Genomic DNA, 26,361 nt, shown 5'->3' with positions numbered 1-26,361 from the left:
TCTTTTGATTCAACAGTGGAGGGCAATAAACACACTGTGCCTCCACGCTCTGACTTAAAATGAGTAAACAAACTGTGGGGAGCTAAGCACACCTCATGGCTAATTGTAGAGACTAGTCAGACATTCCAGCCCCAGGTCCCCAGCACACAGAATCTGTGGTTTTCTGGCACAAGTGGAAAGAATACAAACAGCCCACTTCAGGGAAGGAGCGAGAGGGCCAGGAGCCAGGGCTTGCTGGTCACAGCTGGACAGAAAGGTGGGCAATTAGTGTTGGGCTAATATGTATGTGCACTAGGAGTTTGATAATCCTGTGTTTTACTTTTAACAATGTATCAGATGATGCACAAGAAAGAAAGTAGGCCTAGATCTGTTTTTATCTTGAGGGATTCTTACAGAGTCTTCGGAATTCATTGGTTTAGGTACATGGCTTTGAATGTGAAAAAAAAAAAGAATGTAAAGGAAGGAAGGAAGGGAGGGAGGGAGGGAGGAGAGAGAGAGAGAAAGAAGGAAGGAAGGGAGGAAGGAAGGAAGGAAGGAAGGAAGGAAGGAAGGAAGGAAGGAAGGAAGGAAGGAAGGAAGGAAGGGAAAGAAAGAAATGCCGGCCACAGCATGTGGTAAGACGGTGGTTCAGATGACTAAAATAATACTGGAAATGGTGGTTAGCTTGCCTCAGGGGAAAGCCCTGTGTGGTTGTTATGATTTACCACCTACTACCATATTGTCTTTTCCCTCAGTTTCTTCCTCTTTCTTGCTTAATGCCCAGACTCAGAGTATGTGCCCATACTTAACATATGAATGCTATTAACATCTGAATTCCTCTACCACATGAGCTGCTCAATTAGGATTCCTGGGACATTTGTGAGTTTTGTGTCTCAGGGGAGTGAATTCATGAGCCTTCCCTGGGGGATGGGCAATGTGATATCTTCCCCCACCTTAGCTCCAAGATTCAGGATCACTGAATGTCACTGTTGAAAACATTGGCCTACATGACCTTCTCTGGCATTAATGCTATGAGCTTCATCCACGGAGGAAGTGGACCATAGCCATCTCAGAAAATCAAAAGGTCGATTTCAAGGCAGGAAGCCTCGGCTAAGAAGTCTCAACTAGATAACTTTCCAAAGATAGAAAACAGGAAACATCAATAGTACCGAACCCTGAGAAGTCCCAATCAGTTTTGTCACTATGAACCCAGGTGAGAAAAGGGAGAGATGTGCCTGGGATCATGTGATGATTGAGTGTTGGATACACAAAGATCCTTATACCCACAGACATCCAGGGAAAACAAGAGCATCAATCACGCAGGGGGTCTCCTCAAAGGAGGGAAGACCTGTTCTTCCATTCAGAATGCTGGGAATTAGGGGTGATTGACAGCCTGGTGATCTGCATTATTTGTTAGACCAGTTCACATCAAGCTTGTATAACCAAGACAGGAGGTGGCTGGCAATCTCAATGGCCCTTACAGCCACGCTTCCAATACCAGGGCCAGAGAGATTAATAGTCTAAATGACCCCTAAATTATCTGCATAGCCAGAGGTTCCCCAAGCTTCCACAACAAGAACCAGAGATGGCTAACATCCCAAAGGACCCAGACCCTTCCCTAGGCCCTTATGCTAACACACGTAGCCTATCTCTAGGACCCATCTTCTTGGGAGAAATGACATGCATCCTGGATTGAGTTTTGATGTAATTATGCTTTCTTGTGAACTGGAGATTGTATTACATCAGGAAACTTTTCTAAACGGTTCTGTGTTTTAAACATGCTGGCAATGAACCACCTGGCATCAGACTCCCCAAGCCAGCTCCAGGTTGATGAAGTCTTTCTGATTTTTCATTCTCACTGCTTTGCAGTCCACTTCCTCTCCTGGATGCCTGCAGGGACCCCCTCAGTCAAGACAGACAGAATCACACTGTTCTCAGGTCTTCAGGATCTGCCCTCATGCATTTCCTCCCCATTTGACAGCATTTCCTCTCAGTGAGTGGCTTGCTGTGGTCTTTCACAGCTAAGATGGTGCACAAATGAACCAAGGATGGCTTTGGGTATTAGGTTATTTAGCTCACTGTACGCTTAGATTCATCAGCTCAAAAGCCTAGTGGTTTCAAACTCAATGTTTTATACATTACACTATTACAAAAGTAGTTCTGACAATCATATTTTTAGCCCTATAGTTTCTACCTTCTTTGCATACATACATCAGATCATCATCTACCTACGGACAAAATGGAATCTTATGCTTATAAGATCCCCTTTCTGATGTCCCCTTCCACAAGAACTCCCTATCCTCATCTCTGTGTGCTATATCCCCCCCCCCCACACACACACCCCAGTAAACCTCAGGCTATGAAGCCTCTTCTATGTAGTTCCATCTGTACACTGCCAACAAAGTTTGCCATGTTCTACGGTCTCTTACTGTCATGGAGTTTTCAAATGCCCATCCCCAAAGTCCTTTGAGTGAAGACTCACACATGGGTGGGTGGTGGAACCCAGTGGATCCCAAGATCACAGAACTCAGCAATGTCCCAAGGAAATTGAGGAAATGTCCAGAGGAAGTGAGTGTCAGGTGCTATCACACCACACCTTCTTCTAATAATCCAGCAGATTGAATTTTGAATCCAGTGACACATTAGAAAAATTAATGAATACCCTCTTAGTTTGTCTTCTATTGCTGTGATAAAACACAGAGCAAAAACAGATGTGGGATGAAGGGGTTTAGTTCATCTTACAACTCTCAGGTCACATATCACTGAGGAAAGCCAAGACAGGAGCCTGGAGGCAGGACCTGAAGCAGAGACCATAGACAGGTGCTGCTTAATGGCTTGCTCCAGAAAGAGCCTTCACTACAGCAAGCTGAGGGTGAGGAGGAACTCATGGGCTCCTCCGTTTGAGGCCAGGCAAAGGGCAACCAGGAGCACACACTTGTATGTCAGCTGGTGGAAGTCTATGCCATCTGTATGTACAGACGACACTGCAGGCATGTGTCTATCCCAGGAACCGAAGAGCCATTTTGACTCTGCAGCTCTGGCATCTGGTCCTCAACCCTTCTCCCGTAGCACACAGTGTGTGAATTCCTGGGTGGAGCTGAAACAGGCTGGCCATCTACTAGAAGCTTGCCACTTGTAGTATCAGTTTCCTGCCCACACCAGCGCTGCCTTCCATCAAGGAAACAGAAGCCTTGCTGAGGTCACTGGACTCTGCTGATTTCTTCCATGGTGAGAGACATCTGACTTTTTCCAGGTGGTGACTAAGTGTATTTGGCATCCACGGCACTCTACGGAGCCCGGACTTTGGGACAAGTGTGCTTTGAACATCTTCAATTCAACTATGTGATGAGAAGCAAGACTGAAGTCCTCTTAAAACAATATTCAATAGATATTTATTGAGCAGCAACTGTAGCCAGAGACCAACACCATTGTTCAGCCCGCAGACACTTCTCAGCCCTAATGCTCACCTCCTTCAAGAGATGGATTCTATTTTTCCACTCTTTAAGTTGGCATCTATCCATGCTAGTGTGATATTAACGGTGCAACATGGGAAATGCTGTAGGAGGAAGCCCAGACATGCTTCTGGGTTGAGAGCTTTTGGTGTCACTTGTAGGAGTTTGGCATTTGTCACTGGGCTCCGACAAGGAAGTAGGTTCAGATAAGAATATTAGAAACGGTGACCGTGGGGCTTTGGTTACCACTTTACTTAATTATTATCTTGTGTGATCGCTTGGCTTCCTACTTTGCTAATTACTATCTTATGTGATCATTTTGTTTACTACTTCACTTGATTACTTTGTCTTTGATCTCAGAACCGGCCGTGGGTTTTTTGGATGTACCTAGAATGATATAAAAGCAGACTGGGAAAGACTAGAGCTGCTTCTGCCTCAGTACAGGCTGAAGCCATGTTATACTTTTCTCTAATTGCTTTTCTTCTTTTTCAACCCTCACTTCCTCCCTTGAGACCCTGTCGACTGACTGAGCTGGTTTGCTCACTTCTGGAGACTGAGAGGAAACGCGATAGGAGATTCTCAACCACCATCCCAGCTACCTGTGCTAAGGTCCCCCAAGTACACCAGAGTCGGACCTGGAGCAGAGGGACGCCAATGAAAATCACGTGAGAATGGTGAGAGCCAACCACACGCTATTTTAGGCCAATAAATTTGGAGGTGGTTTTGATACACAGAACAAAGTAACTGATACACTAATAACCCTTGATCTGGGAGATGGGTGCCAACCATGTTACCCAGGAGTTTATGACAATGGGAAGAGAGGCAATGTCCCCTGTGGTAGCAAACTAATTTCTTCTTGCTCCAAAGCCTCTGAGGCTTAGAAATTTACTTTAAGAGTTGATTCAGCTGCATCTCCAAAAAACTGAGAGTGACAGAAAGCTCTAGAAGCTACCTAGAGGCCTGTGGTACTTGCTGGTCTTATGGAGACTCTCAGAGCTTTCTGAGAGGCTAGTTATTCTGAGGAGTCACTTGTCAATCTGGAGAGTCCTGTGTGTGTAGTATGCTCTGGGGCTCAATGGAGAGCAAGACTTTCCTGTGAACTATTGTTATTACTGGGGACTTGCTCGTTATTTCTAGTTCATCTTAATTAGTTACGTGAGCCTGTAAGACGTGGGAGACGGACATGTCCACTGAATGTCATAGGACATCAGAGTGCTAAAGAGCTGGACAGGATAGGGAGAGGAGGTAGAGGAAGGGGAGAAAGTAAAAGGAGGAGGAGGAGGAGGAAGAGGAGGAGGAGGAAGAAGAGGAAGAGGAAGAGGAAGAGGAAGAAGAAGAAGAAGAAGAAGAAGAAGAAGAAGAAGAAGAAGGGGGAGGGGAGAGGAGGGGGAGGGGAGGAAGAGGAGGGGGAGGGGGAGGAAGATGAGGTCTCTGCTTACCTCTGGCGGGCCTTTAAACAGTCTGTGAACTTGCACAGGTCTGTGCAGCCTCTTGAGTAGTTTTGCTGGAAAATGAGCTAAAGCTGGCTCTACAAATGTATAATCTCAGGCCCAGAGTCACAGCACTACACATATCTCACACACTAGACTGTTAACACTATTCTTTGGACACAGAAACAAATGACATTTTTTTTTGGTCAATCTTCATAAAAAGGCCGATGAAAACCAAACAGAAACCTGAACAAGTAGTCTTAACACTTAGCTCACCACAGGCTAGAAGTTGGAGCAGGAGATATAACTCTACAATTATCCATAGACCTTAATTCTTGCCTAAAAGCTGTGTTAAGGATGCTAGGCGAGGTCTGGCAAGGAAATGCAGAACATCCATGGACTGAGCTTGAAGACGTATGCCCCTCAGATGCTTCAAGACAACAGAGATCTGGCATGAAGGAGATGGAGACCCCACATGACACAGTGATGCTAGGCTCTTGATTCTTCTCAGCTCCAGGAATTGACTCATGGGTTTCTTCTTGCAGTACTGAGAACCCAGAGGTATGGACTTGCAATAAACTCATCTGCCTCATCTGGATTTGATCTCTCAGGGGTAAGAAACCATTCTTTGTTGACAAATTTCCAGTGTTCTAGTTGTTCTACGTCTTTTGTCTGCTGTGTTTGTGTGTTGTGTCTAGTCAGAGATTAAATACTATCTCTCTTACTAACTTGGCCAGAGTTCCTTTGGCTTTTGGGGTTGCAGGTCAGCACTTGGCTCCCCTCCAGTCATCTACTCTGAGACACCTCTTCTGTGAGTCTCCTCCTGACATCTTCCACCTGGTATGTCATGTGATACATAGAGATATTGTCTGAGCATGACATGACTTTCCTCATTGGTACTCATAAATTCTATCTGTTCTTTCTCTCAAATTCTTCTCCTGTCTGGGTAGGAACAATTACTGCCTCAGAGATCTTCATTTTGTTTCATGTCTATTAATATAAATTCCTGCTAGCTCTGAGTTCCAGTAGTTCTTTGCAATAGCACTGAGATGCTCTAACATTTAAGGCAACTGCACTAGTGACTGCCACAGAAAACCAAGCATCTCTTTTATGTAGCAGTTTCTTCACAGGTTAAAACTTTCAGCTCCAGGGAGACTCCTTAAGACAAAAACTAAATAACTCAAAATAATTTAAGGAAGTCCCTGAAACTGACCAGATTCATTAGGCCCCTCCCTCCCGAGAGTAAAGAATAAATGCTGGGAAGAGCCACTCTCAAAAGAGCAAAGCAGTCTGGAACAAGCAGGAATCAGCCAAACTGCCTGGAAGAGGCTCAGAACAACTGGACAGGACAACCTGGAAAGAATGCTCTTCAGCCTGTTGAACTGCCTGCAGGCTGTGCAGTGTGCCCCAGGTTCCCTGCTCTGTGAGCCGTCACCACGCTGAGGTGACCTTTGGTGATGCAGCTGTCTTTGAGTCATTTCTGTGCTTGTAAATAACCCCTCACCCGCATTCCTATAAGTAACCCCAATAAAAAGTCATTTGATCATTAAATAGGACTTTCGTGGTATCCACACTTTGGTCTTTTGTGGGTTCCTTTCTTGGGGTGAGTGCGACTCTCCAGGAAAAGTCAGTCACATCTCTCTCTGAGGCATTAATGATGGGAAGGCAGTAGAACTCATCTTTCTCTTGCCTTATTCTGCTTCCTACTCAGAAGTCCACACTTTACACTGTGCCCAGTCAAGCAGTTTATATCATATTTCAGCAAAATCAACATCTCTGCATGTCACGGGCCTATGAGCTTCTCACTGATTGATGAGGCCGGGAATAACAAATGAGAGGCCTAGTTTTTCCGTTATGATCATCCTTCTATGTTATAAGCTTACGAATGACTGAGGCCTCTCTTATTGCTTTGGGGGTATGCTAAGTTATGGTGTGTGAAATAAAATAGGTGTTTGTTGAGTGAATGAATGAATGAATGAATGCACAGTTAGAAAAGTGACCCTCCAAGCCACCATGTATCCTGCAGTGTGCCTGTGTGGAGAAAGGCCGTACGGCAGCCATCCAGCATCATTTCCAATCATGATAGCTAGCTAGTGTCCATTCTTGCACTTAGATTCCTAGACCATGGTATAAGAAAGGGAAGAAGATTGGAGGAAGGAAGGAAAAGAACAAAAAAAGAAAAGAATGCAGCCAGTACTGTGGGGTATTTCAACTATGTTTCATTGGTAGGTCAAGAGGTCACTGGGGTATTTCAACTATGCCTCACTGATAGATAAAGAGATAATTGGGGTATTTCAACTATGCCCCATTGATAGGTCAAGAGTTCATTAGCTTCATCACTGTTATCCCCAGCGTCACCTCCAGTGTTTCCTGGATGTGGCTGCTATGGAGGCTATAGGCTTGGAGAACTTTCCAATAATACCCAAACAAAAGTCCTCCTTTGCCTCTCTATTTAAAAACTTAGGGTTCTGCCACTGAAGACTTACCTTCATTATATTATCACCAGTTCGGACAACAAGAAAATGAAGTTTGGAGTGTAGAGAACTCCCCTCCCCAAGTCTAGCAACAACGCCACAGGGCCTTAGCTTTCATCCCATAAGGCTAAAACACTATGGTGTTTGGTTTCTAGAACAGTAGATTTAGCATTTGACCAGCAACTGCCTGGATCACAGCCAGGACTTCAGATGAACTATTTGAAGGGCTCTGATGAAGCGCTGTGTGGCTGGCTATTTAGTCATGTTCAAAATATCTGAGGGCCTGAACTATGTTTATCCAGACCTGGCCATTCCTGCTCCCAAAGCGACTTTCCTGGAGCACCCTGCAGGCCTAGTCTCTGCCAGAGAATGTTCCTCTCAAGTCAGAAAAAGAGCCTGGTTGGACTCTGTATGCGCAGCTGATGGGAAGGAGGCCCTGCAGCTCACAGCTTGCAGTCAGGGCCATGGGAATGTGGGAATACACAGCTTTCTCTCCAATGCTTATAAACACTCCATTCATCACACAGCTCTCCCAAAACATGCATGCAATACTGTGACCACATGAATTCCATGGATGTCCAGCCTGCCTTCTGGACAAGCCTGGGTTGCGACATCTGGCTTCTACTGCTGCTTGCTTAGCCACAAATTCCAGCCACAGGCTGCTTGTGGTTCTGTGTCCCAGCCCTGGTCTCAGCACACACAGGAGCACAAGGATCTATGACAAATGGCAGTGGTTGCAGTACAGGTTTCCCCCCTGGAGGCAAGGGATGGCTGGGGAATTCAAAGCCATGTGACTCCTCGGGCAGACCGTTTCATGTCTAGTTATTGTCTTAAGAAGTCCCACTTACAAGCTCGGTGCTACACCTTTCGGCTTATATTCTTCTTAGAAGCTCAATGTTACACCTTTTGGCTTGTGTTCCTCTTTGCTTCCTCACAGCTTTCACAAAAGCCTGCTCTAAGCATCTCACAGCCCTGTTGTAAGATATCAAAGTAATGATCATTTTCCATAGACCTGTGTCAGTCTTCTGGGGCCAACAGACTGGGTGGGGTGGCTCAAATAACAGGAATTTACTTTCTTATAATCTATATTGTAAGAGTATAATCTATATTCCAGACCCAAGGTGTCACTGGGTTGCTTTCTTCTGGGACACCTTCTCAGGACTTTTCTCCTTGTTTAAGTCATTCATTTCAGTTGGCCAAAAGCCCTTCACGGCCTCCTGTCAGATTTGTCATCTTTACTTTAAATACCCTATCTCCAAACTCAGTCACATTCGGTGGGACTGGCAGCCAGACCTTCATCATACGAACTCTGAGGCTGATGCACCTCAGCCTCTACCCCCTTCACAGGAAAAGGTAGTACAGCCTTGGCAATTAAAGTGCAACCAAATTCCCGCTCCCCCCGCCCTCAGTCCCAATGTGATTCACTCTCCGTTCAAAGAAGCCTGGAGCCTCTGGTTTTCAAGGGGGCTTTTATTAGACTGGCTTAGAGGATTGGAGGCTGGGTAATCAGCTGACTGCCTGCATAGTGGAGATGCAGAGAATTGGTAGCTGCTCAGGTCAAGAGCTCCATCTCTGAATGGGGAGGAGCCATGCTGCGGCCACTCTGTGAGGCTGAAGGCCTGGAAACTCCCTAGACATTTACTAGTGGGAAACTGATGACGAATCTGGAGTCTAATGAAAAAGCTGGAGTCTGATGAAGAAGCTGGAGTCTGGATGTCCACATGTGATGGCAGCAGCAATAGGTACCCTGGAATAATGGCGACCACACGGACTGCCTGGTGTCTTCCACTTCCCATTTTGTTCCACCTTCTGGTTTCCTGTTGCTCGTAAGGATTCTGTTTCCCTGTGGCCTATCTCAGAGTCAAATGTCCTTTTGCCAAACCTCATCCCATGCCTCTCATTCTGTTGCCTGCTGCCCAGCCCTTCTTCCCAGAGACCCACCACAAGCAGAGCATCTTCCCGGAGCCATGCATGCTTCCAGCAGTGTCTCCTCAAGACAAATTCAGAAAGTTTAGAATAACCTGCCCATATGGTCCCCATATCCTGCTACTCATGTCCTCTCTCCCTCCCTTCCCCTAACCCTGCATTCTGGGCATCTAAGAAACCCACCAGATACTCCAAAGGTCTTTCTCTACAGGACCACTCTTGGGATGAGGAATCTAGTCCTCCCAAATTTTCCTTCCCTTGGCAGTCCCTCATTAGTTACCAAGGTTCCATCCTCCTCTTCTGTGTAGGATGGGCTGTGGGATGAAATGTGTTGCCCACAGTTTATAAGTATGGCCTTAACCTTTAGTCCCCCATATTTTCCCGTAACTCTATCTCCCTTTCCTAGTTTCTCAGTATCATTTGAGGGTCACCTCCCATTTAAGCTTCGTCTGACTCAAAGGCACAAGTGTATGCTCCTCAGCATGGTTTGCTGCTGGGTGTAATCATTTGTTCTCCCATCCATGCCATTTCTTGAATGGAACATCTCTTTTCTTGAGTGGCACACTTCCATTCTGGTCTTCTAAGCTGTTGCTCCCATGACTCCAAGAGCACAGGGCAGCCCTGTTTCCTCTTCATCCCACCACTGACTGCCTAGAATAGTGTCTGGACTTCTAGGCGAAATACAAATTTATGTAAACTTATGTAAATATAAGATTAATATAAGAGATAAGATTGGTTGTCCCTTCAAATTTGTGGATTTTGTTTTGTGGCTTTTTATTTTGTTTATTTTTATTATTTGGTAGTTTTGTGTATGTGTATAATGTGTATGTTTTAATCATTTTCGCCTCTCATTGCCCCTCTCATTCCCCTCCCTCTTCCATTGGAAACTTCCTTTTTCTCAACAGATGCCTCTCCTCCTTTTATGTGGTAGGGTCACATGCCGCACTGGGTTTCAGCAGAGTGGCTTAGATGAGAATATGTGAGAGGAACTTCCTGTAGATGGACATCAAGTGACTCTACACCACCTCCTTCCCCCAATCCATCTCTGCCATAGATAAGGATTGGGACTTGATGTCTGTCCCTGGTCCAATCTTGTGTATAATTAGTGAATTCATGAATGTCACAGCTGTGTCCTGTATAGACGATGTCTTCTGTGACACGTCTCCCCTTTCTCTGGTTCATACAATTTTTGTCCACTTTTCTGTGATGCCCCTGGGCCTTGGAGGACTTACTATAGATGCCCTATTTAGGGATGAGCATACAACTGTCATGTATTCTCATTATTTTTTGGCCAGTTATGAGCCTACCACCCACTGCAATAGGAAGCCTCTCTGGAAAAGGCTGAGACAGACTAATCTATAGGTATATAAATATTTGGAAGGCACTTGGACAATGTGTCCATTTAGTAAAATGTTATTAGAAGGTTCCCCCTTGAGGTATATGATCCTCCCCAGCCTTGGGCTCTTCTCCAGGTTTATAGTAGTAGGCATGAATGTACTCTTGTTAGACAGGCCTCAAATTCAACCAGAAAGTACACAGTTACCCCTTTAATAGTCATGTTACTGTTTTGCCAGTGGACATAGAGTGTCTGGTGAGTTATTATTGCAACATACAAGGTATACCACTGGGTAAGATTGTTGATGGAATGTCTCTTCTGTAATGGTTGGTTTTAACTGTCAACTAAACATGCTTAGGATCATGTAGGAAGAGGGTCTCAGTGAGGGACTGTGGAGAGTATAAATGATCTTGATTGCTTTAATTGATATAGGAAGAGCTAGCCTGGGAGTAGGTGGCATAATTCTCCTAGTTTGTGGCTCTGGACTGTGTAGCTAGAGAAAGCTAGCTGACTACTAAGCATGACTACTACTACTATTCATCTCTCCGTGTTCTTGAGAATTGTGATATAATGAGCCGCTTCCAGTCTCTGCTTCCCTGAGTTTCCTGAAATAATAGACAGTAGTAGTCAGAATCTGTGATCTGAAACAAACCTGTTTTTTCCCTTAGCTGCCTTTTGAATATTTGGTCACAACAGGTAAAATAAAACTAGAGCATTCCCTTTGTCTTACTAATTACTTTATTCATCATCCTAGTTGTGCTAAACTATACACAGCAGAAGTTTTCATCTTTAAATGTATAGCTCGCTGATATTGAGCACATCAGCACCATGATGCAATCCTTACCACCATCCATCCTCAGACCACTTTCACTTACAAATTGTACCCATCCCGCTTCCCCTAGCTCCTGGAAATCACCATTCTACTTTATTAAAGTGGTTACTCTAGGTCCACCATATAAATCAAATAACACGGCATATGTCCTTTTGTAACTGACTTGCTTCATCAAGACTCAGTAATGTTGTAGCAGGTTTTATAAACTCCCCCCTTAAAGACCAATGTTCCCTTGAATGAGTATATTGTATTGTTTATTTATCCATTTATTGATACTGTGTTGCTTCCACATTTGGACTATCATGAAAATACTGCTTTAAGCATCATTTTATAAATATCATTTTAAGACTCTCCTTTCAATTGTTTCAGGTAAATGCTAGAGAATAAATGCCAAATAATATGATAATCCTATTTTAAATTTTTATCTTAAGTGTTTATTTTTAATTTTAATTTTATAACAACTTCATCAAAGTACTACTAACAATGTATAAGCAGTCAATTTTTCTGCATAACCTCATTAACACTTTTATTTTTGCTTTGTTTTGTTCTTGATAGGAGGCAACCTAATATGTATAATGCAGGACTGCATTGAAATTTTACATTGCATTTCTCCAGCAGCTAGAGCTGCTGAGAATCTTGGTAGTCACTTATTGGCTGTTCATAAGTTTTTGAAGAAATATCAGCTCAAGTCCCTTTAGCACATTTATCCCATTGGATTGCTGCAGAGTTTTGCTGTAGCTGTTGGGTTGTAGAACTATGGATTAGTGATAATGGGCTCTTACCAAACACACTACTCCAGGTATTGGTATTTTTCCACATCCTGTGGGATGGGCATTTACACTCCTCCATTAACTGCATTCTTTGATTTCCAAACTGTGCCCTGGTCCAATTTGTCCTTCTCTGTGTGTGAACTGCTCTCCCTCCCTTACATGAGCCACACTATTGCTTCAATGCCACCACTGTCCTCCATGCCAGCTGACTCTAGTACTTACTAGAATGAATTACTTCCTCTACTTTTTCATAATTTGACCCACCAAAGGGTCTACTTTTGCTCTTTTCTCTAGCAGAGTGTTAAAGATACACCTCGCCATTCTTTCACTACCAGATCCCAAGCTCCTTCCTGAGGGAGAAGCGGGGGCCATCTGACTCACTGAACATGGAAGCACATGGTCCAGCAGTGGGCAGGGTCACTGTGTTGAAAGCAGTGGACACCTGTTCTCTTAATCTCCTTGGTGGCTTTTAAAGCAGTGAGGCCACCACTGGTCTGAGAGACAGACTGTTTTCTGAGTCTGAAGTCTATGACACGTCCAGTCTGTCTCCTTCTTCCTATTGATATTTTGCAAAGTGGCCCTCAGATGACAAATATGAAGTAAGGACAAGGAACTAACTCTAAAAATTCTCAAAGCCAGATAGTACCTGAGTTTTGCAAAGGTGTCAGGGCTCTTAATTGTTGTACCAACAATCAGCTAAACAAGACACATTGGAAGTAGAAATCTGTCTCTCTGGCTCACAGATGCCATAGATGTCCCACAGCAGGAGTTGGAGAGAATGCACCCCTCCCCCACACATGTGCTGAAGAAATAGGGGAGAAACTAGAAGAACTGGTCAATTAAATAAATCAGGCACCTCTCACTGGGGAGGAAATCCTGGTTGAGAGCATTGAGAGAAACTCTGACAGTGTACAGGGGAAAATTCAAATTCTCCCGAGAGTCCAAATGGTCACATTTTCTAACACTAGAAGAGGTGGGGACCTGGGCGATAGTTGACCCTAGGGATGCAAAGTTCTCTTTCACTGTTTTCACAAGTCCTAATACATCTCCAGGACACACAAACCACCTCTCATTTTAATACTCTTATTCATAGATATTCTAAATTTAAATGCCTGGTAAATTACCTTTTGAAGTAATACAGTCATTAGTTTTGAGTCACTGTGACCAAAATACCTGAGAGAATAGCTCCAGGCAGGGAGGTTGGGTCCACAGTTGCTTGGCTTCATTGACTGGGGCAGAGCATCATGGCAACTGGGGTGTGGCATGGAGGAGATTCTTGGCTTTATTGTGCTTGGGAGAAGCAGATGAAAGATCTGTTCCCATGGAAACCCCCAGTGTGCACTTCTTTAACTAGATGTCACCTCCTGCTCTTTATCACTTCCTGTGAACAGCCCTGTATTCTGAATGCAGCATGGGTAAGAGTGGTCAACAGCCAATCATGTCTCAAAACCCTCATCAGCTACAATAAAGCCCCCAGCACACGCAGCTATGGGGGACATTTCATATTCAAATCACAGCACTCACCTTCCCAGTAGGAATAACTTTTCATGGAAGGCTAAAAAAAGATAGTCCAGCCCACATCCATCTGCCCAGTGACATCTACCTTAGTTCACTGAGCACACCATTCTATTGTTAAATTCTCAGTTCATGAAAAAGATTCAATGGCTGGAAATAGGCTTTCAAAGAATGAACATGAGTAATGAGTAATGAAAACAGTAACATAAACATTGCAGCTGGGAAACATCATAAGCAGTGGTAGACCAGATCCCAGTCTGTTCTAATACAACCTGCGAAATTCAATGTGTGAGAGCAAGAGCCAAATGTGTTTCCTACAGACAATGCTCCCTGGGCAACGTATTGTGATACAGCAAGGAGCTTTGTAAAGTGGATTTTCAGGCCACGCATTTGCTCCATCTCTGCTGGTTAAGTCTATAAACTTATTAAATAAGCATGTGAAGACTTTGCATTACTTCTCAACAGTGGCCTTTCAAAAAAAAATCCACCAAGGTCTTTTTTTCTAAATTGAAGGTAGATATTTTTCATACAACATATTCTGATTATGGTTTCCCCTCCTCCCATCCCTGCAAGTTCACTCCTACCTTCCCTCCCATCTGGATCCACACCCTTTGTGTCTCTCATTAGAAAACAGCTATCTAAGGAATAATATTGAAATAAAATAAAACTAAAACAAACAAATCAGAATAGGACAAAACAACCCAACAAGAAAAAGAATCAAAGAAAAAGCATGAGAAATGCAGAGACATAGAGACACCAGAGACACACATGTTCACATACCCAGGAATCCTGTAACTATGGAGGTCTTTTAATCCTAGCAAGAGCACTAATACTTGCCCAGTTGTGCTTATTAAATGAATCCAATAAAATACATACTCAATACCCAAAGCTTCCTCAAAAATATGAACATGTTTGGGTCAATTCTATTTCCTAAAGTACTAGGTTTCCATATTCATGCTTCTCATGTGAGATTTCCTAGAAAGACACGACAAACACACACTTATTCACCCCAGAAAGGTCATCAATGACAGAAAAGCAATGCCTACATCCAAGTTCAATTTGGCAAACCAATGAATTTAATGGGGTGACTTACATGGGGGTGGATGAGGGGTTAACTTACAGGAGCAGAGATGACTCAAAGGTTGCAATGCCGTCAAATGCATCTGTCATGAGTGGTGACTTTAGAGTTCTCTGTAAGAATGTGCTGAAAGCCTAACAGGTCTCTTCTAGGCAGATTGGTTGGTCCAGAAAGTCTTCCTCCACACAGTTCTGTCTTCTGACAGCTCTGCCTCCTCTCTCTCTTCCAAGATAATTGTTTGCTACTTCTTGGAGAGAGCCCCGGTATATCTGTAAGTTTCAGGGACTTCTTGAGACTTGGGAGTTGTTTACTTCCTGGCTCTCATGAGACGTCCCCTTAACTTAGAACTTTAGAAGCCACTAGTCTTTCAGAAGGGAGTTTTCCAACTCTAGGAACTTGCTATACATCGATGTGCTCAAAAGAGGAGTAGAACAAGCCTGTGCATGTCAATTTTACTGTTCACTGATTTGGCCTTCCACATCTGTTGTAGGCTTGGATTGGTTTGATGTCTATGGTGTTACATTTGGCCATATGATTCAAGAATTAAGAGTGGAAGTACCACATGTGATTATTGTGTTCTCTTCCTCTCCTTCTCGAACAATGTGGCACTTTCTAGGGAGGGATGTACCATCACCCTTTGTCACAAGGTGAAAAGATATATAGATGGTCTGATTTGTACACGACATTTGCTGAATAAGGTGCAGAGAGACAATTGTGGTGGCATATATCCATGGTTCAAGCAGATGGAAGGGAGGAGGATTATGAGTTCAAGGCTAGCCTTAGATATAAAGATTTGGGGATTGCTATTACAGTATAACTTAGCATATAATGAGTGCTATTAATCGAATTCTTTAGCTGTTTGGCACAAGTTGGAAACTAAAGAGTATTAATAGAATATGACGTGTATGCCTATGACTATGTATAATGAGCACTGTCACATGAGGTAGAGCTGTTTTGTTTGGTTCATGGTTGGCTAAATTATTATCTCACTCCACTTGTATTGATATAACAAAATATCATAGACCTGGCAATTTATAATGAACAAAAAATGTTGTGGCTTATGATTCTTCAGGCTAGAAAGACCAAAAGTATGGTGCCTCACATCAGGTAAAGGTAGAGTCCAAGAGAGGGTGGATCTTACCTTTATAACAAACCCACTCCTACAATGATGGCATCAATCCATCCATGACTAATGATCTAACCTTACCTCTTGAAGCTGCCAGCTCTCAACACTGATATACTGGTGACTTGACTTTCAAACATGAACCCCAAGGGAAACATAAATTGCCTATCTGTGAAGAAACTTTTAAAAGAACTCTTTGAGATAAGAGTGATACATATTCAAGGCACATGATGACATTTTTTTTTCTGCTGAAACTACGCTGTAGGAAACGATGTGTTCATTCATTGTGTGAGTCATGGCCATAATTGGATAATGTGTCTTGCATTAGGAAGATGGAAGCTCGCTAAGTGAGCACTGATGAAGGATAGTGCCACCACCTTGCTCCCCCACACCTCTTCTCAACACTTGGTGTTCAACATTATGCATACTAATTATGATAGAGTGTCGAAGGATGCACACTCCAACTGAAGACTAGAATCAAGTGATACCCAGCATTGCCTATTCACTTGTTTTGCTGTTTGCTTGTTTTGTTTTTAAGCATTACTATATATCATTAATAAGGTCAATTATGTAAATAATGTTGAATGCTTTGTCCATTTGGCTGAATACTTAGCAGTTTTAGATAAAATTTTTAGATAAAATGTCTGTCTTTTCCCTTTTACTCCCCCTTTTCTCTCTCCCTCCATCTTTATGTCTCTCTGCCTCTCTGTCTCTCTGTCTCCCTTTCTCTCTCTCTCTCTCTCTCTCCCTCTCTCTCTCTTTCTCTCTCTCTTTCTGTGTGTGTGTGTGTGTGTGTGTGTGTGTGTGTGCATATAGACCAGAGGTATAGTTCCTCGTGTGCTACACATGTTGGTTTTTGAGATAGTGTGCTTAGTTGTCTTCAGGCTCACCATTTACTTATCTGGACAGAGAACCCAGAGATTTGCCTGTATCCTCCTGTCTCCACTGAAATTATAAGCATCCACCAAGCTCAACTTCCTTGTGTCAGTTTTGGGGATCACACTCAGGTCTTTATTTTTAAGGAGTGAGCATTCACTCCATGGTCTGAGTGAGCTCCCCATCCCATATAGCACTTTTTCAAAACTTAAAGAGATGGACACTAAAGACAAATGCTGAGAATTTTTACTTCCTCTCAATATTTGGCTATTTTCTATAATTAGTAGAGAAGGAGGTAGCTGGTGTGTGTGTGTGGGGGGGGTAGTGGGCAAGCAGCACTTTATAACAGCACCTGAATTATGTCACAGAACGTGAGAAGATCCTGACCTGTGTATCAGGGACTTCATTGCCTCTGAATTCAACATGCTTTTACTCTCCTCTTAGTGTTTAAATGGACACAGAGCAGGCAGTAGGTTCCTTTGCAGGTGCTAGCTTATATTCTGTGTCCCAAGCCCACAGACTCTGGTGTTTAAGTTTTTTATATGCTCAGACTCTCATCAAGAAAATTTTACATTTTCTTTTTTTTTTTTAATTCTGTAATTCTTACATTCAAATACAACACTGAATGCAATCAGGATTTTGTTTTCCTATATCCAATTCTGGACTAACCCATTTTTCCCTTGCTGTTAGGAAATCATTTATTGTCTCTGCAGACATATGTGAGACTGTTGGGGTGGGGGGCAGTTCCCACTTCACAGATCTACCCACCAATACCATTTTTAATTTCCATAGTTAAAACACATTGCCTCTGGAATAACCAAATAAGCATGGCCAGAAGTTCTCTTGGGAAGAGTGGAATATTTCTTATCTTAAGGACTTTCACGTAATCACCAAGTGTTTCCTCTGTAAGCAGCACAATGACTCCGGGGTATCTGTAACTTTTAAGTCTTTGTTTATAAGGACAGCTCTTCTCCTTGCTGAAGAAACGTATAGGCCTCTTGTGCTTTTCTGGCTGTTTCTTTTCTTTCACAGCCCATCAGTTCATAACCCATGTGTGTCTCCTCCATCCCTGAAGTCCTGTAGTCTGGCTGCTCTGTGCTGCCAAAGGAAACAGTAAGGAGTTGATAGCGACCCTCTTCATGTCTTTCTTGTCTCTTTCTGACCTTCAGCTACTCGTGACCCTTACAGAGTGTGATACCTGATCCAGAACTGCCTGGGCCCACCAGTGTCCTCCTTTCTTGTCTTACCTTGGACCTTCTGAGTTGTGCCCAGTGTCAGGTCTGTCTTTTGCTCTTTGCTCTTTATGAGCACAGACACTATTCTTCGATATGTGACCGGGGGACCTCGCACATGGGACTTAGCCTTCCTCTCTCCAGATCTTCATGGCATGAGGAAGAGACTACTTATGTCTCAGCCCATCTCATCAAGAATCTTTAAAACAGTTTCACAGCTGTGCCTGCTGTAAGTTAACATCCCCCTACCCAACCCCTCGCTGGAGCCTGAAACCAATCACCTGCCTTTCTGGCCACTTGCAGAACAGTTCTTCTCTTCGATATCTTGAGACCACCATTGTCCCAGAACCCTTGACTCACCACCTGGCGTGACCCTTCCTTCTTTCCACTGTAATTCCACCAGAGGATTCTTCCTGCCTACTTACTGTTCATTAAAAGTGTCTCCAGCTTTCTGATACCCACTAGATGGGTCCAAACATCTTACCCAGTACCCACAGTACCCACTGAGAGCCTAACTAATGCTCTGGTTAAAAGGGACTGGATTTTAATCAGGGAGCTCATGACTTCTCAGTGCTTGGCTATACTCAGACTTGTCATTTAGAGTCACTCCCACTAAACCCAAAGACCTAGAGGTGGCATGAGTGGGCTTCCCCGTGTGTCAAGTAGTAATGACAGTGCAGTGATTAAAGGCTGGTCAAGCACAGAGGCAGAGCGGGACCCACATTGCACTGTATCAGCAGTGGCACTTGTGTGGCATTCTGTCAACTTGACACAAGTCAGAGTGACTTGGAAAGAGAGGACCTCAGCTGAGAAAATACATGGCATCAGATTAGCCTGTATGAAAGCCCGTGGGACATTTTCTTGGTTGATGATTGACATGGGAGGGACCAGATCATTGTGGGTGGTGTGAACCTTGGCCAGATGGTCTTGGGGTGTAGAAAAAAGCAAACTGGGCAAAGCAGGAGGACCAAGTCAGTAAGCTGTGTTCCCCCATGATATCTGCTTTAGTTTCTAACTCTGGGTTCCTGACCTGAATTCCTGCCCTGACTTCCCTCAGTGATGTACTGTAACCTTTAAGAGCATCAGAAAGCAGAGGAGACCACCTAGAATGTGAAAAGAAGGACTCTTCCTATGTATGGCAGCTCTCTTGAAGGTCAACACAAGGGCTCTCTTGTCTTCTTGGCTTATAGATGTCATCAAAGTATTCCTCTTTTTCTTAATGGCCATCTACTTGTGACCCAGTTGAGTAATTTGATCTCTTGGGGTCATCCAAATATTTACTATAATTACTTGATAGTCTATAAAACATCCACAAATAAAGCATTGTATGAATCCTATTCATTGTACAGAGGGAAAAAAATGTACCAGGAAGCAGTCAGTTTGGGGTCATGTAGGAACTGCCCTATTTGGGCTCCAGGACCTTCAACAAGTGCTCTGATTGGCTGGGCTTTGGTACCTTAAACTTCCACATGGAACCCTGGTTTGTCAATAGCTACTCACAGCTGGTGGCTACCATTCTTGGCAGAAAAGATACAGAGCATCACTCCCACTGCAGAAAACTGATGGAGAGCACCAGCAGACAGGAACACCACCAGAAGGGCGATGCAGCTGCCAATGACATCATTGGATGTTTATGGGAAATGCACAGAACAGAAGTCGTATCTCGCAGACGATAGAGATATGACTAAAGTAAGTGGAGGAGACAGCCGGGGCCCTCTGGGATGTGATCTAGTGTGCCTGGAAAATTAGATTACTGAGATACAGAAAGATAACTGAAGCTGAGCATCTCACTGCAGTCAGCCGGGCCCGTGGATGATAGAAAAGAAGAGGGGAAATTTACCATGAAAAGGTAGCCACTTTGACACAGGAACCTCTAATGTTAAAGATAGGAAGCAATCTCCAAAAGATATCTCAAGGTTTAAGATTGAAGAAGTGGCTTTCAAATCTCTGTGTTGAAAAGGAAAAAAAAATGGAGTGGTATTGAGCTCAAAGAACAGTACAGTTTGTTCCAATCAAGTTACTTTATTACAGTGGTTCTCAGCCTTCCTAATGCTGTAGCCCTTAAGTACAGCTCATGTTGTGGTGAACCCCAACCATAAAACGATTTTCATTACTACTACATAATTTTGCTACAGTTATGAATCATATTATCTGCGTTTTCAGATGGTTTTATGCAACCACTGTGAAAGGAAGGGTCATTTAACCCCCAGGGTCACAACCCACAGGTTGAGAACTGTTGCTTTATTAGTTGAATATCGACCCCTCCCCTGATTTTCCAGTGTCATCTTCTAGATAGGTCCATCATGTTATTCATTATAAGCCTTTTGGCTGGATTGGACCTTGGTAGACACACTCCATGTTCCTTGAGAGGAACAGAAACATCTTCTGTGGGTAAGGCTGGAGAGATGGCTCAGCAGTTAAGGACACTGGTTGCTCTACAAGAGGAGCCAAGTTTGGTTCCCAGCACACAAATCAGGCAGCTGAGAACAGTCTGTGACTCTCATTTCAGAAGACTTGATGCCTCTGTCTCCAGCCTTGTCAGGCACCTGTGCTCACAAGCACATATCCACATGTAGACACACACCTACACACAAGTAAAAATATCAACTCTTAAAAAACAAACGAACAACAAACCATACCAGTGGTCTTTAAGGAGTTTAGATTTATGCCAAGACAAAGCTCCTATGTTCAGGACCAGCTATAATTGAGAGGAGTATACAAAAAAAATTGGGTTTCTTTGCTCAAAACCCACTAGACATTTCGATTGTGACAAGAGAGAATTTAAACCAGGCATGCTCTTTGTGAGTACAGGGTCCTGCTCACCTGTACAGGGATCATGCTTATCTGACTCCTGGGCCCAGCTGTATAAATGACACATCCTTTGAGACTGTGTTTACCTAAAACACCCTCAGGTGTAAGGAGGCCACTTACTGCCATGCTTCATATTGACTTGCTGCCTTTCAGATAATCTTTGAAATGACAACTTCAAGAGCTAATCCCAAGACTCACTGTGTCTAACACATTCTCATAGTTAACCTAGCTCTTCCCAAGTCTGTCTGACTAATGCCAGTCAACTCTACTGACTGTAAGCTCTGGGAGAGCAGGGTTCATTCCACTGTGCTATCCTCTTCCAGGTCTACTGCTGCACTAGCATTTAGAGCATAGCCAATCAAAATGCATTGATTAAAAGAAAGTGAATGGCTGAAACGCAGTTTTCCATACAATGCATCCTCAGAGAATTACACAGTGAGAGCAAGTTGACCTTGGAGAGGAGCACACCCCAGCCCCCTGTGCAGGTCACTTCCACCCATGACCTCGGCCACTCAGGGAGATGAGACCTGTGGGTTTCAGCATGATGCTCTCCTCTGTTCACTGGATGTAACAAGCTTGTGCACTTTGAGGGATCTTTGTTAATGATTAGCATCTTTCTCAAGTCCTACTTGTTTTTAATCTCTGCTTTGAAGACATAAGGTGGACAAAAATAAAGTCATAAAATGAGCTTTAAAATCCTCTCTGTCTTTGTCTGTCTGTGCCTCTGTCTCTTTGTGTCTCTGTCCCTTCATTCCTTCTCCTTTCTTTTCCTCTTGTGTGTGTGTGTGTGATATTTAGGAGAGGTTGTATGTATAGATACAGGTGTATACATGCTGCAAGTAATTGTGGAGGTCAAAGGTCAACTTATAGGAGTTGGTTTCTCCTTGGGATTGAACTCAGGTCATCGGGCTTGGCAACAAGCACCTTTACTCTCAGAGCCATCTCATTGGTGTTAAAATAGTTTTCACAGTAAGAATGATAGCCCAGGACTGCAGCCCATTGGTCCCTGCATTCTCTTGCCACCTCAAAATTTGTATTATAGAGTGTCAAGCTTCTTTTGTCTTTATATGTAGAGTCAACGACACTATGAAGCTGTACCTGCTGATGTGATGGATATGCATGGTGCTATGGGTTAGGTCATATTTCTTTACTTCCAAGAATCAAATACTTTAAAGGTTATTTTTATAAGTTTAGTTCACCTACTGTTAACTACTGCACCATTTCACTAGTTTCATGAATTAAGACTACATCTTATTACCTTCGTCAATGGGTACATTACATTTCAGGCCCAATTTGGCCATAAGTGGTACAATTTGAAGTATGAATGTAAGAAACTGAAGCAGCAAGTCTAAACTGGATCCCTCCACCCCACTGTTCTGCTCTCATTGCTTTATACAAATAAGCACTTGAAATGATCACAGCAGCAGTCCAGTCTTGCCCTCCCATCTCCCCTCAAGCCTTCTGACTCTCTCTAGAGCTTAAATAACCATGAGAGCAGGGTACAGCTGTCCCAGCTGCACAGTGACACATCCCCACCCAGCAGTAACTGTGACCTCTCTCAGTATAGGTAACACTTCCATTATTCTTAGCCTGCTCACTGCTCCTCAGTACTCTCCATTTCCCCAGCTCAAAAGCTGGTCTTCATCCACTGTTATTTCTTCCTGACTGTTTTCAGTACAGTAGGGAAGTTAAATAGTTATACTTATGTCTCCTGGGTCGGCTGGTAGGCATTCTAAGTTGGGAGTCCCAGATCTCTAGTGGGCACAGGCTCAATCGTTTAGTCACCACTACAGCCTAAACCTGGGGAAGCAGAGTTCAAAAGTCACAGTGTAAAAATATAATTCACCATTCAGTACCTACACTCAGCTCTTGTGTGAGGGTGTGTGTGTGCGTGTGTGTGTGTGTGTGTGTGTGTGTCTGTGTGTGTGTGTGTGTCTGTGAGAGAGAGAGAGAGAGAGAGAGAGAGAGAGAGAGAGAGAGAGAGAGAGAGAGAGACTGCTGTGTTAGTCAGTTCTGATGCAATAACAAACAGCCCAAAAGAGTCAGGTGCTTAAAAATGCACAAATTTATTTTCTACTTGTGTTACACAGACACAGGTCTGGTAAAGTAAGCTTTCTGTGGTCACCTCTTACCTGCACTGTAAAAAAGTAGGTCTTCTTACCTAAAAATTATTTTATATTTTACAGTTACTGCCTGCATCCTGTGTTTGTAAGTCCTTCATCTGTGAGATCAACCAACCATGGACTGAAAATATTTACAAATTGCCGTCCACTAAACATGCAGACTCTCTTGTCTTCAGTCCCTAAACAAAACAGTATAGCAGTTGTTTACATAGTCTTTCCATTGTGCTAGGCATTGTACCTAAAAAAGATGATAGTATATGGAAGGAGACACATGGGTTATGTGCAAATGTGATGTCATTTCAGAAAAGGGACGTGAGCTTCCATGAACTGATGTCTTCAGAAAGCCCTGTGACCAATCTCTATAACTGCTGGGATATCTACCTAGTCTGACTCATGCTCCAATTCTTCCCTATGAACAAAACCAGTCATTTGTCTTTTGTTAAAACACCTCACTTAAGTTGACCAGAAATCTATCAAACTGCCATCTTCAGTGTAGCTCCATGGCACATGGCCACTGAGTGACTTTGTCTGTTTCTCCTTCCGAGGACCAGGAACAGCATGGCTGCTACCAGACGTTCCTTTATAGAGTGGCAACACCCTTGGGTGGGGCATGTGAGTCATAGCGAGACAGAAAGCAGTGTGCTGTCTCCTGCTTTACTAGCTTGTCTCCATCCATGGCTCCCTTTCTGAACAATAAGACCAGTAACATCCTATATAACCACTGCTTTCACTCATTAGAAGTTTCTGTGTTTTCTTTTCTAAAAGCAAGTCTGAAACCCTTGGTCAGTCAGATAAATCCAGTCTACTGGTAGGTGTCACCTTTCATGATTCCAGAAACATGATGTAGTTTGATCACCTTTAGTTGCTTCTTCAACTTCATGAAAAGTTGTTGTATTGTATTATAAAGTCTCAGAGGCTTATAGTATTTCCTACGATGTGTTGGGTTTCATTCATTGGGATGCTCTTGGGAGAGGCTTGAATGTGGGGCTGAGTTAATTAGAAACAGGGTAATAGTGTGAGGTCTAGCATTACTTCTGGGTATAACAAACTCACAGCTGAGTCTTTAGCATTACATGGCCTTAGGTGTGGTACTGAAAGATGACAAAGATCTCTAATGATTCTACTTGAGCTGAGAACTCACCTGGGGGTGCTGGCCACGGATGGAAGTGTCCTTCATGTGAGCTTTTCTATGTGACTGCTTGGGTTTCCGCACATCACAGTGGCCCCAGAGCTCTCAAGTGTTACTAAGTTACCAAAGGCACAAAACCACAAGTTTCCAGGATTTCTCAAGGGTCAGGCCCAGACCCAGAACTGTCTTACTTCTGTTGCATGGTAGGTCAAGTGACCAAAGTCAGTTCATCATCGAGGTGGGGAACTTTGCAAGGACAACTGTTTTCCCTCAAGAACTTGACTAACAGCTTCAACCGTCACCTTAGGGAACAAGGAAGCTTTCCTACCCCACAGAGGAGTTACATAACATTGATGCTCTTGGGTCTTGAAAGCTAAACCTTGCTCCTCATCTTTAAGTTTTGAGACTCTGTCTTTGCATAGCCCATGAAATGTGTTGGGGTCAGGAAATGAGGACATCTGGCTGGTAATGAGTAAGTAGATATTTCTCAGAAACAGATTTTTCATATTAGAAAGTACTTGGGTTTCTCAACTCACAGCAGGACTAAGAGCATCCTCTCCTACTGAGGCCAGACAAGGCAGGCCAGCTATGGGAAAGGGATACTAAAGTTTACAACCCAGTCAGAGACAGCGCCAGTCCCACATTGGGTGGCAAATGTTGATGTTATTTTATGGGGAGTTCCTGCCCTATTCTTTACCCCTTAGCTCCTGAATAAAAGACAGAGACACCTGGTATTTTATTTACTACCTGCTGGCACTGTGCTGAGCAGGTTCTGAGCTATTCTAACCCAGCTAGAAAATTAATAACCAAATAACTGCCCTATAACTTGCCAACTGAGCCTTACTTGGCTCCGTTTGCACCCTCAGGTGCCATGTGTCCTTCTCATAGTCCATCCTGCCTCATGGTGAGCTTCCTCTTCCGTCTCCTCTGTCTCTCTCCTTATCTAAGCCTGTTTTGTTATATATGTCTCTCTTTAAAAGGATAGATAAAACTGGGAGTTGTTATTGAAAACTAGTTAGGATTCTGATGCATTGTGTTATTGCTTCCCCCTCCCCATTTTTAACATAGAAAATATGTCCCTTTTGAACTATATTTTCTTACTCCCTCCTTTCTTCAGAGACTTTACCATTTTATTTTTAAAGTAAATATTTCTTCCAACAATTTTTTAAATAATCAGTCTATTTTTTTCTTTTATTGTTTTCAAACTTAATACTTTACCAGTTCAGAAGTTTGGGGCTTTTCAGTCTTACCAGAGCTCCAGGAAAATGTTCCTTTTGAACTTCTGTTTGTTTGCAGGCTCCTGAAGTCGACATATGTCTATGGCAACGAACTCTGCCCCTCAGCTCTGTCGGGAGGGCCTGCAAGGGTGGGGCTGGGAGGAGAGGAAGGGGGCTGTGATCAGGCTGTGAGGTAAATAAATTAATTAATTGATGGAAGTTTTAAAAAAGAAAGTATTAGGTTTCTTTAGAGAGCAGGTTCTCTGACAAGGAGGGCCTCATTTTGCAGAAGTCAAAAAGACATCCTATGTCTGAGTGACCAGAAGTGACCAGAAGTGACCAGAACCTTTATAAGGATATTGGCCTTCACGTTACAGAAAGGGGAAATGTTTGAGAAAAGGGTTTCCTTACAGCTCTGAGTCTCTTCACATAGGGCAGGGATGTCTTGAGATGAGTGAAGAGTTGTTGGTCCCCACTAGGCTCCTCCCTGCTAAACCGCTATGCCATCTGAATGGATTTTTTTGGGTTATGATGATGATGTAGTTAAAGGGCTTTTTTTCCTTTAAAAAAAGGGCAGGGGCTGGAGAGATGGCTCAGCAGTTAAGAGGCTCTTACAGAGGTCCTGAGTTCAGTTCCCAGCAACCACATGGTAGCTCACAACCATCTGTAATGGGATCTGATGCCCTCTTCTGATTTGTCTGAAAAACAGTTACAGTGTACTCATATAAGTGTAATGAATACATCTTTTTAAAAACATGGGCAGAAGGAAGAGTTTCCTAGCAAAATTATCAAATAGCAAGGTCCCAGGGGGACAAGCCACCCATCCATCATACATCAGAATCCTCTTCTTAAGAACCCGAGCTGAGGAAGAATTCTAAGCCATTTGGAGAAGTGGGGTGACTGTGGACATTCCACTGTCTGGGACCCCATGCAGATGGCACTCTCATCTGGACCTTTAGATTCGTAAGGGTCTGAGTTCTTACATGACCTCGAGATGCTTTCTCAATTCAACATCGTGCATAATTACTGCCAGTGGGCCAGAGCTGAGTGGCAAAGTG

The 26,361-nt window shown here is 43.5% G+C and overlaps 1 long non-coding RNA gene across 1 annotated transcript in view; it reads left to right on the top strand.

The window, feature by feature from the left end:
• Positions 1 to 3,862: 3,862 nt before the first annotated feature.
• Positions 3,863 to 26,361, top strand: part of Gm36926 — a 29,148-nt gene continuing 6,649 nt past the window's right edge. The window contains exons 1-2 of the long non-coding RNA XR_388733.4: positions 3,863 to 4,105; positions 5,407 to 5,474. This is a non-coding gene — a long non-coding RNA (predicted gene, 36926). The remainder of the gene's footprint in view (positions 4,106 to 5,406; positions 5,475 to 26,361) is intronic.

This window comes from Mus musculus, chromosome 11 (assembly GCF_000001635.26).
Source record: "Mus musculus strain C57BL/6J chromosome 11, GRCm38.p6 C57BL/6J".
Classification (NCBI taxonomy): domain Eukaryota; kingdom Metazoa; phylum Chordata; class Mammalia; order Rodentia; family Muridae; genus Mus; species Mus musculus.
The sequence above is the reverse complement of the archived record's forward strand: the minus strand, read 5'-3'. Positions and strand labels throughout refer to the sequence as shown.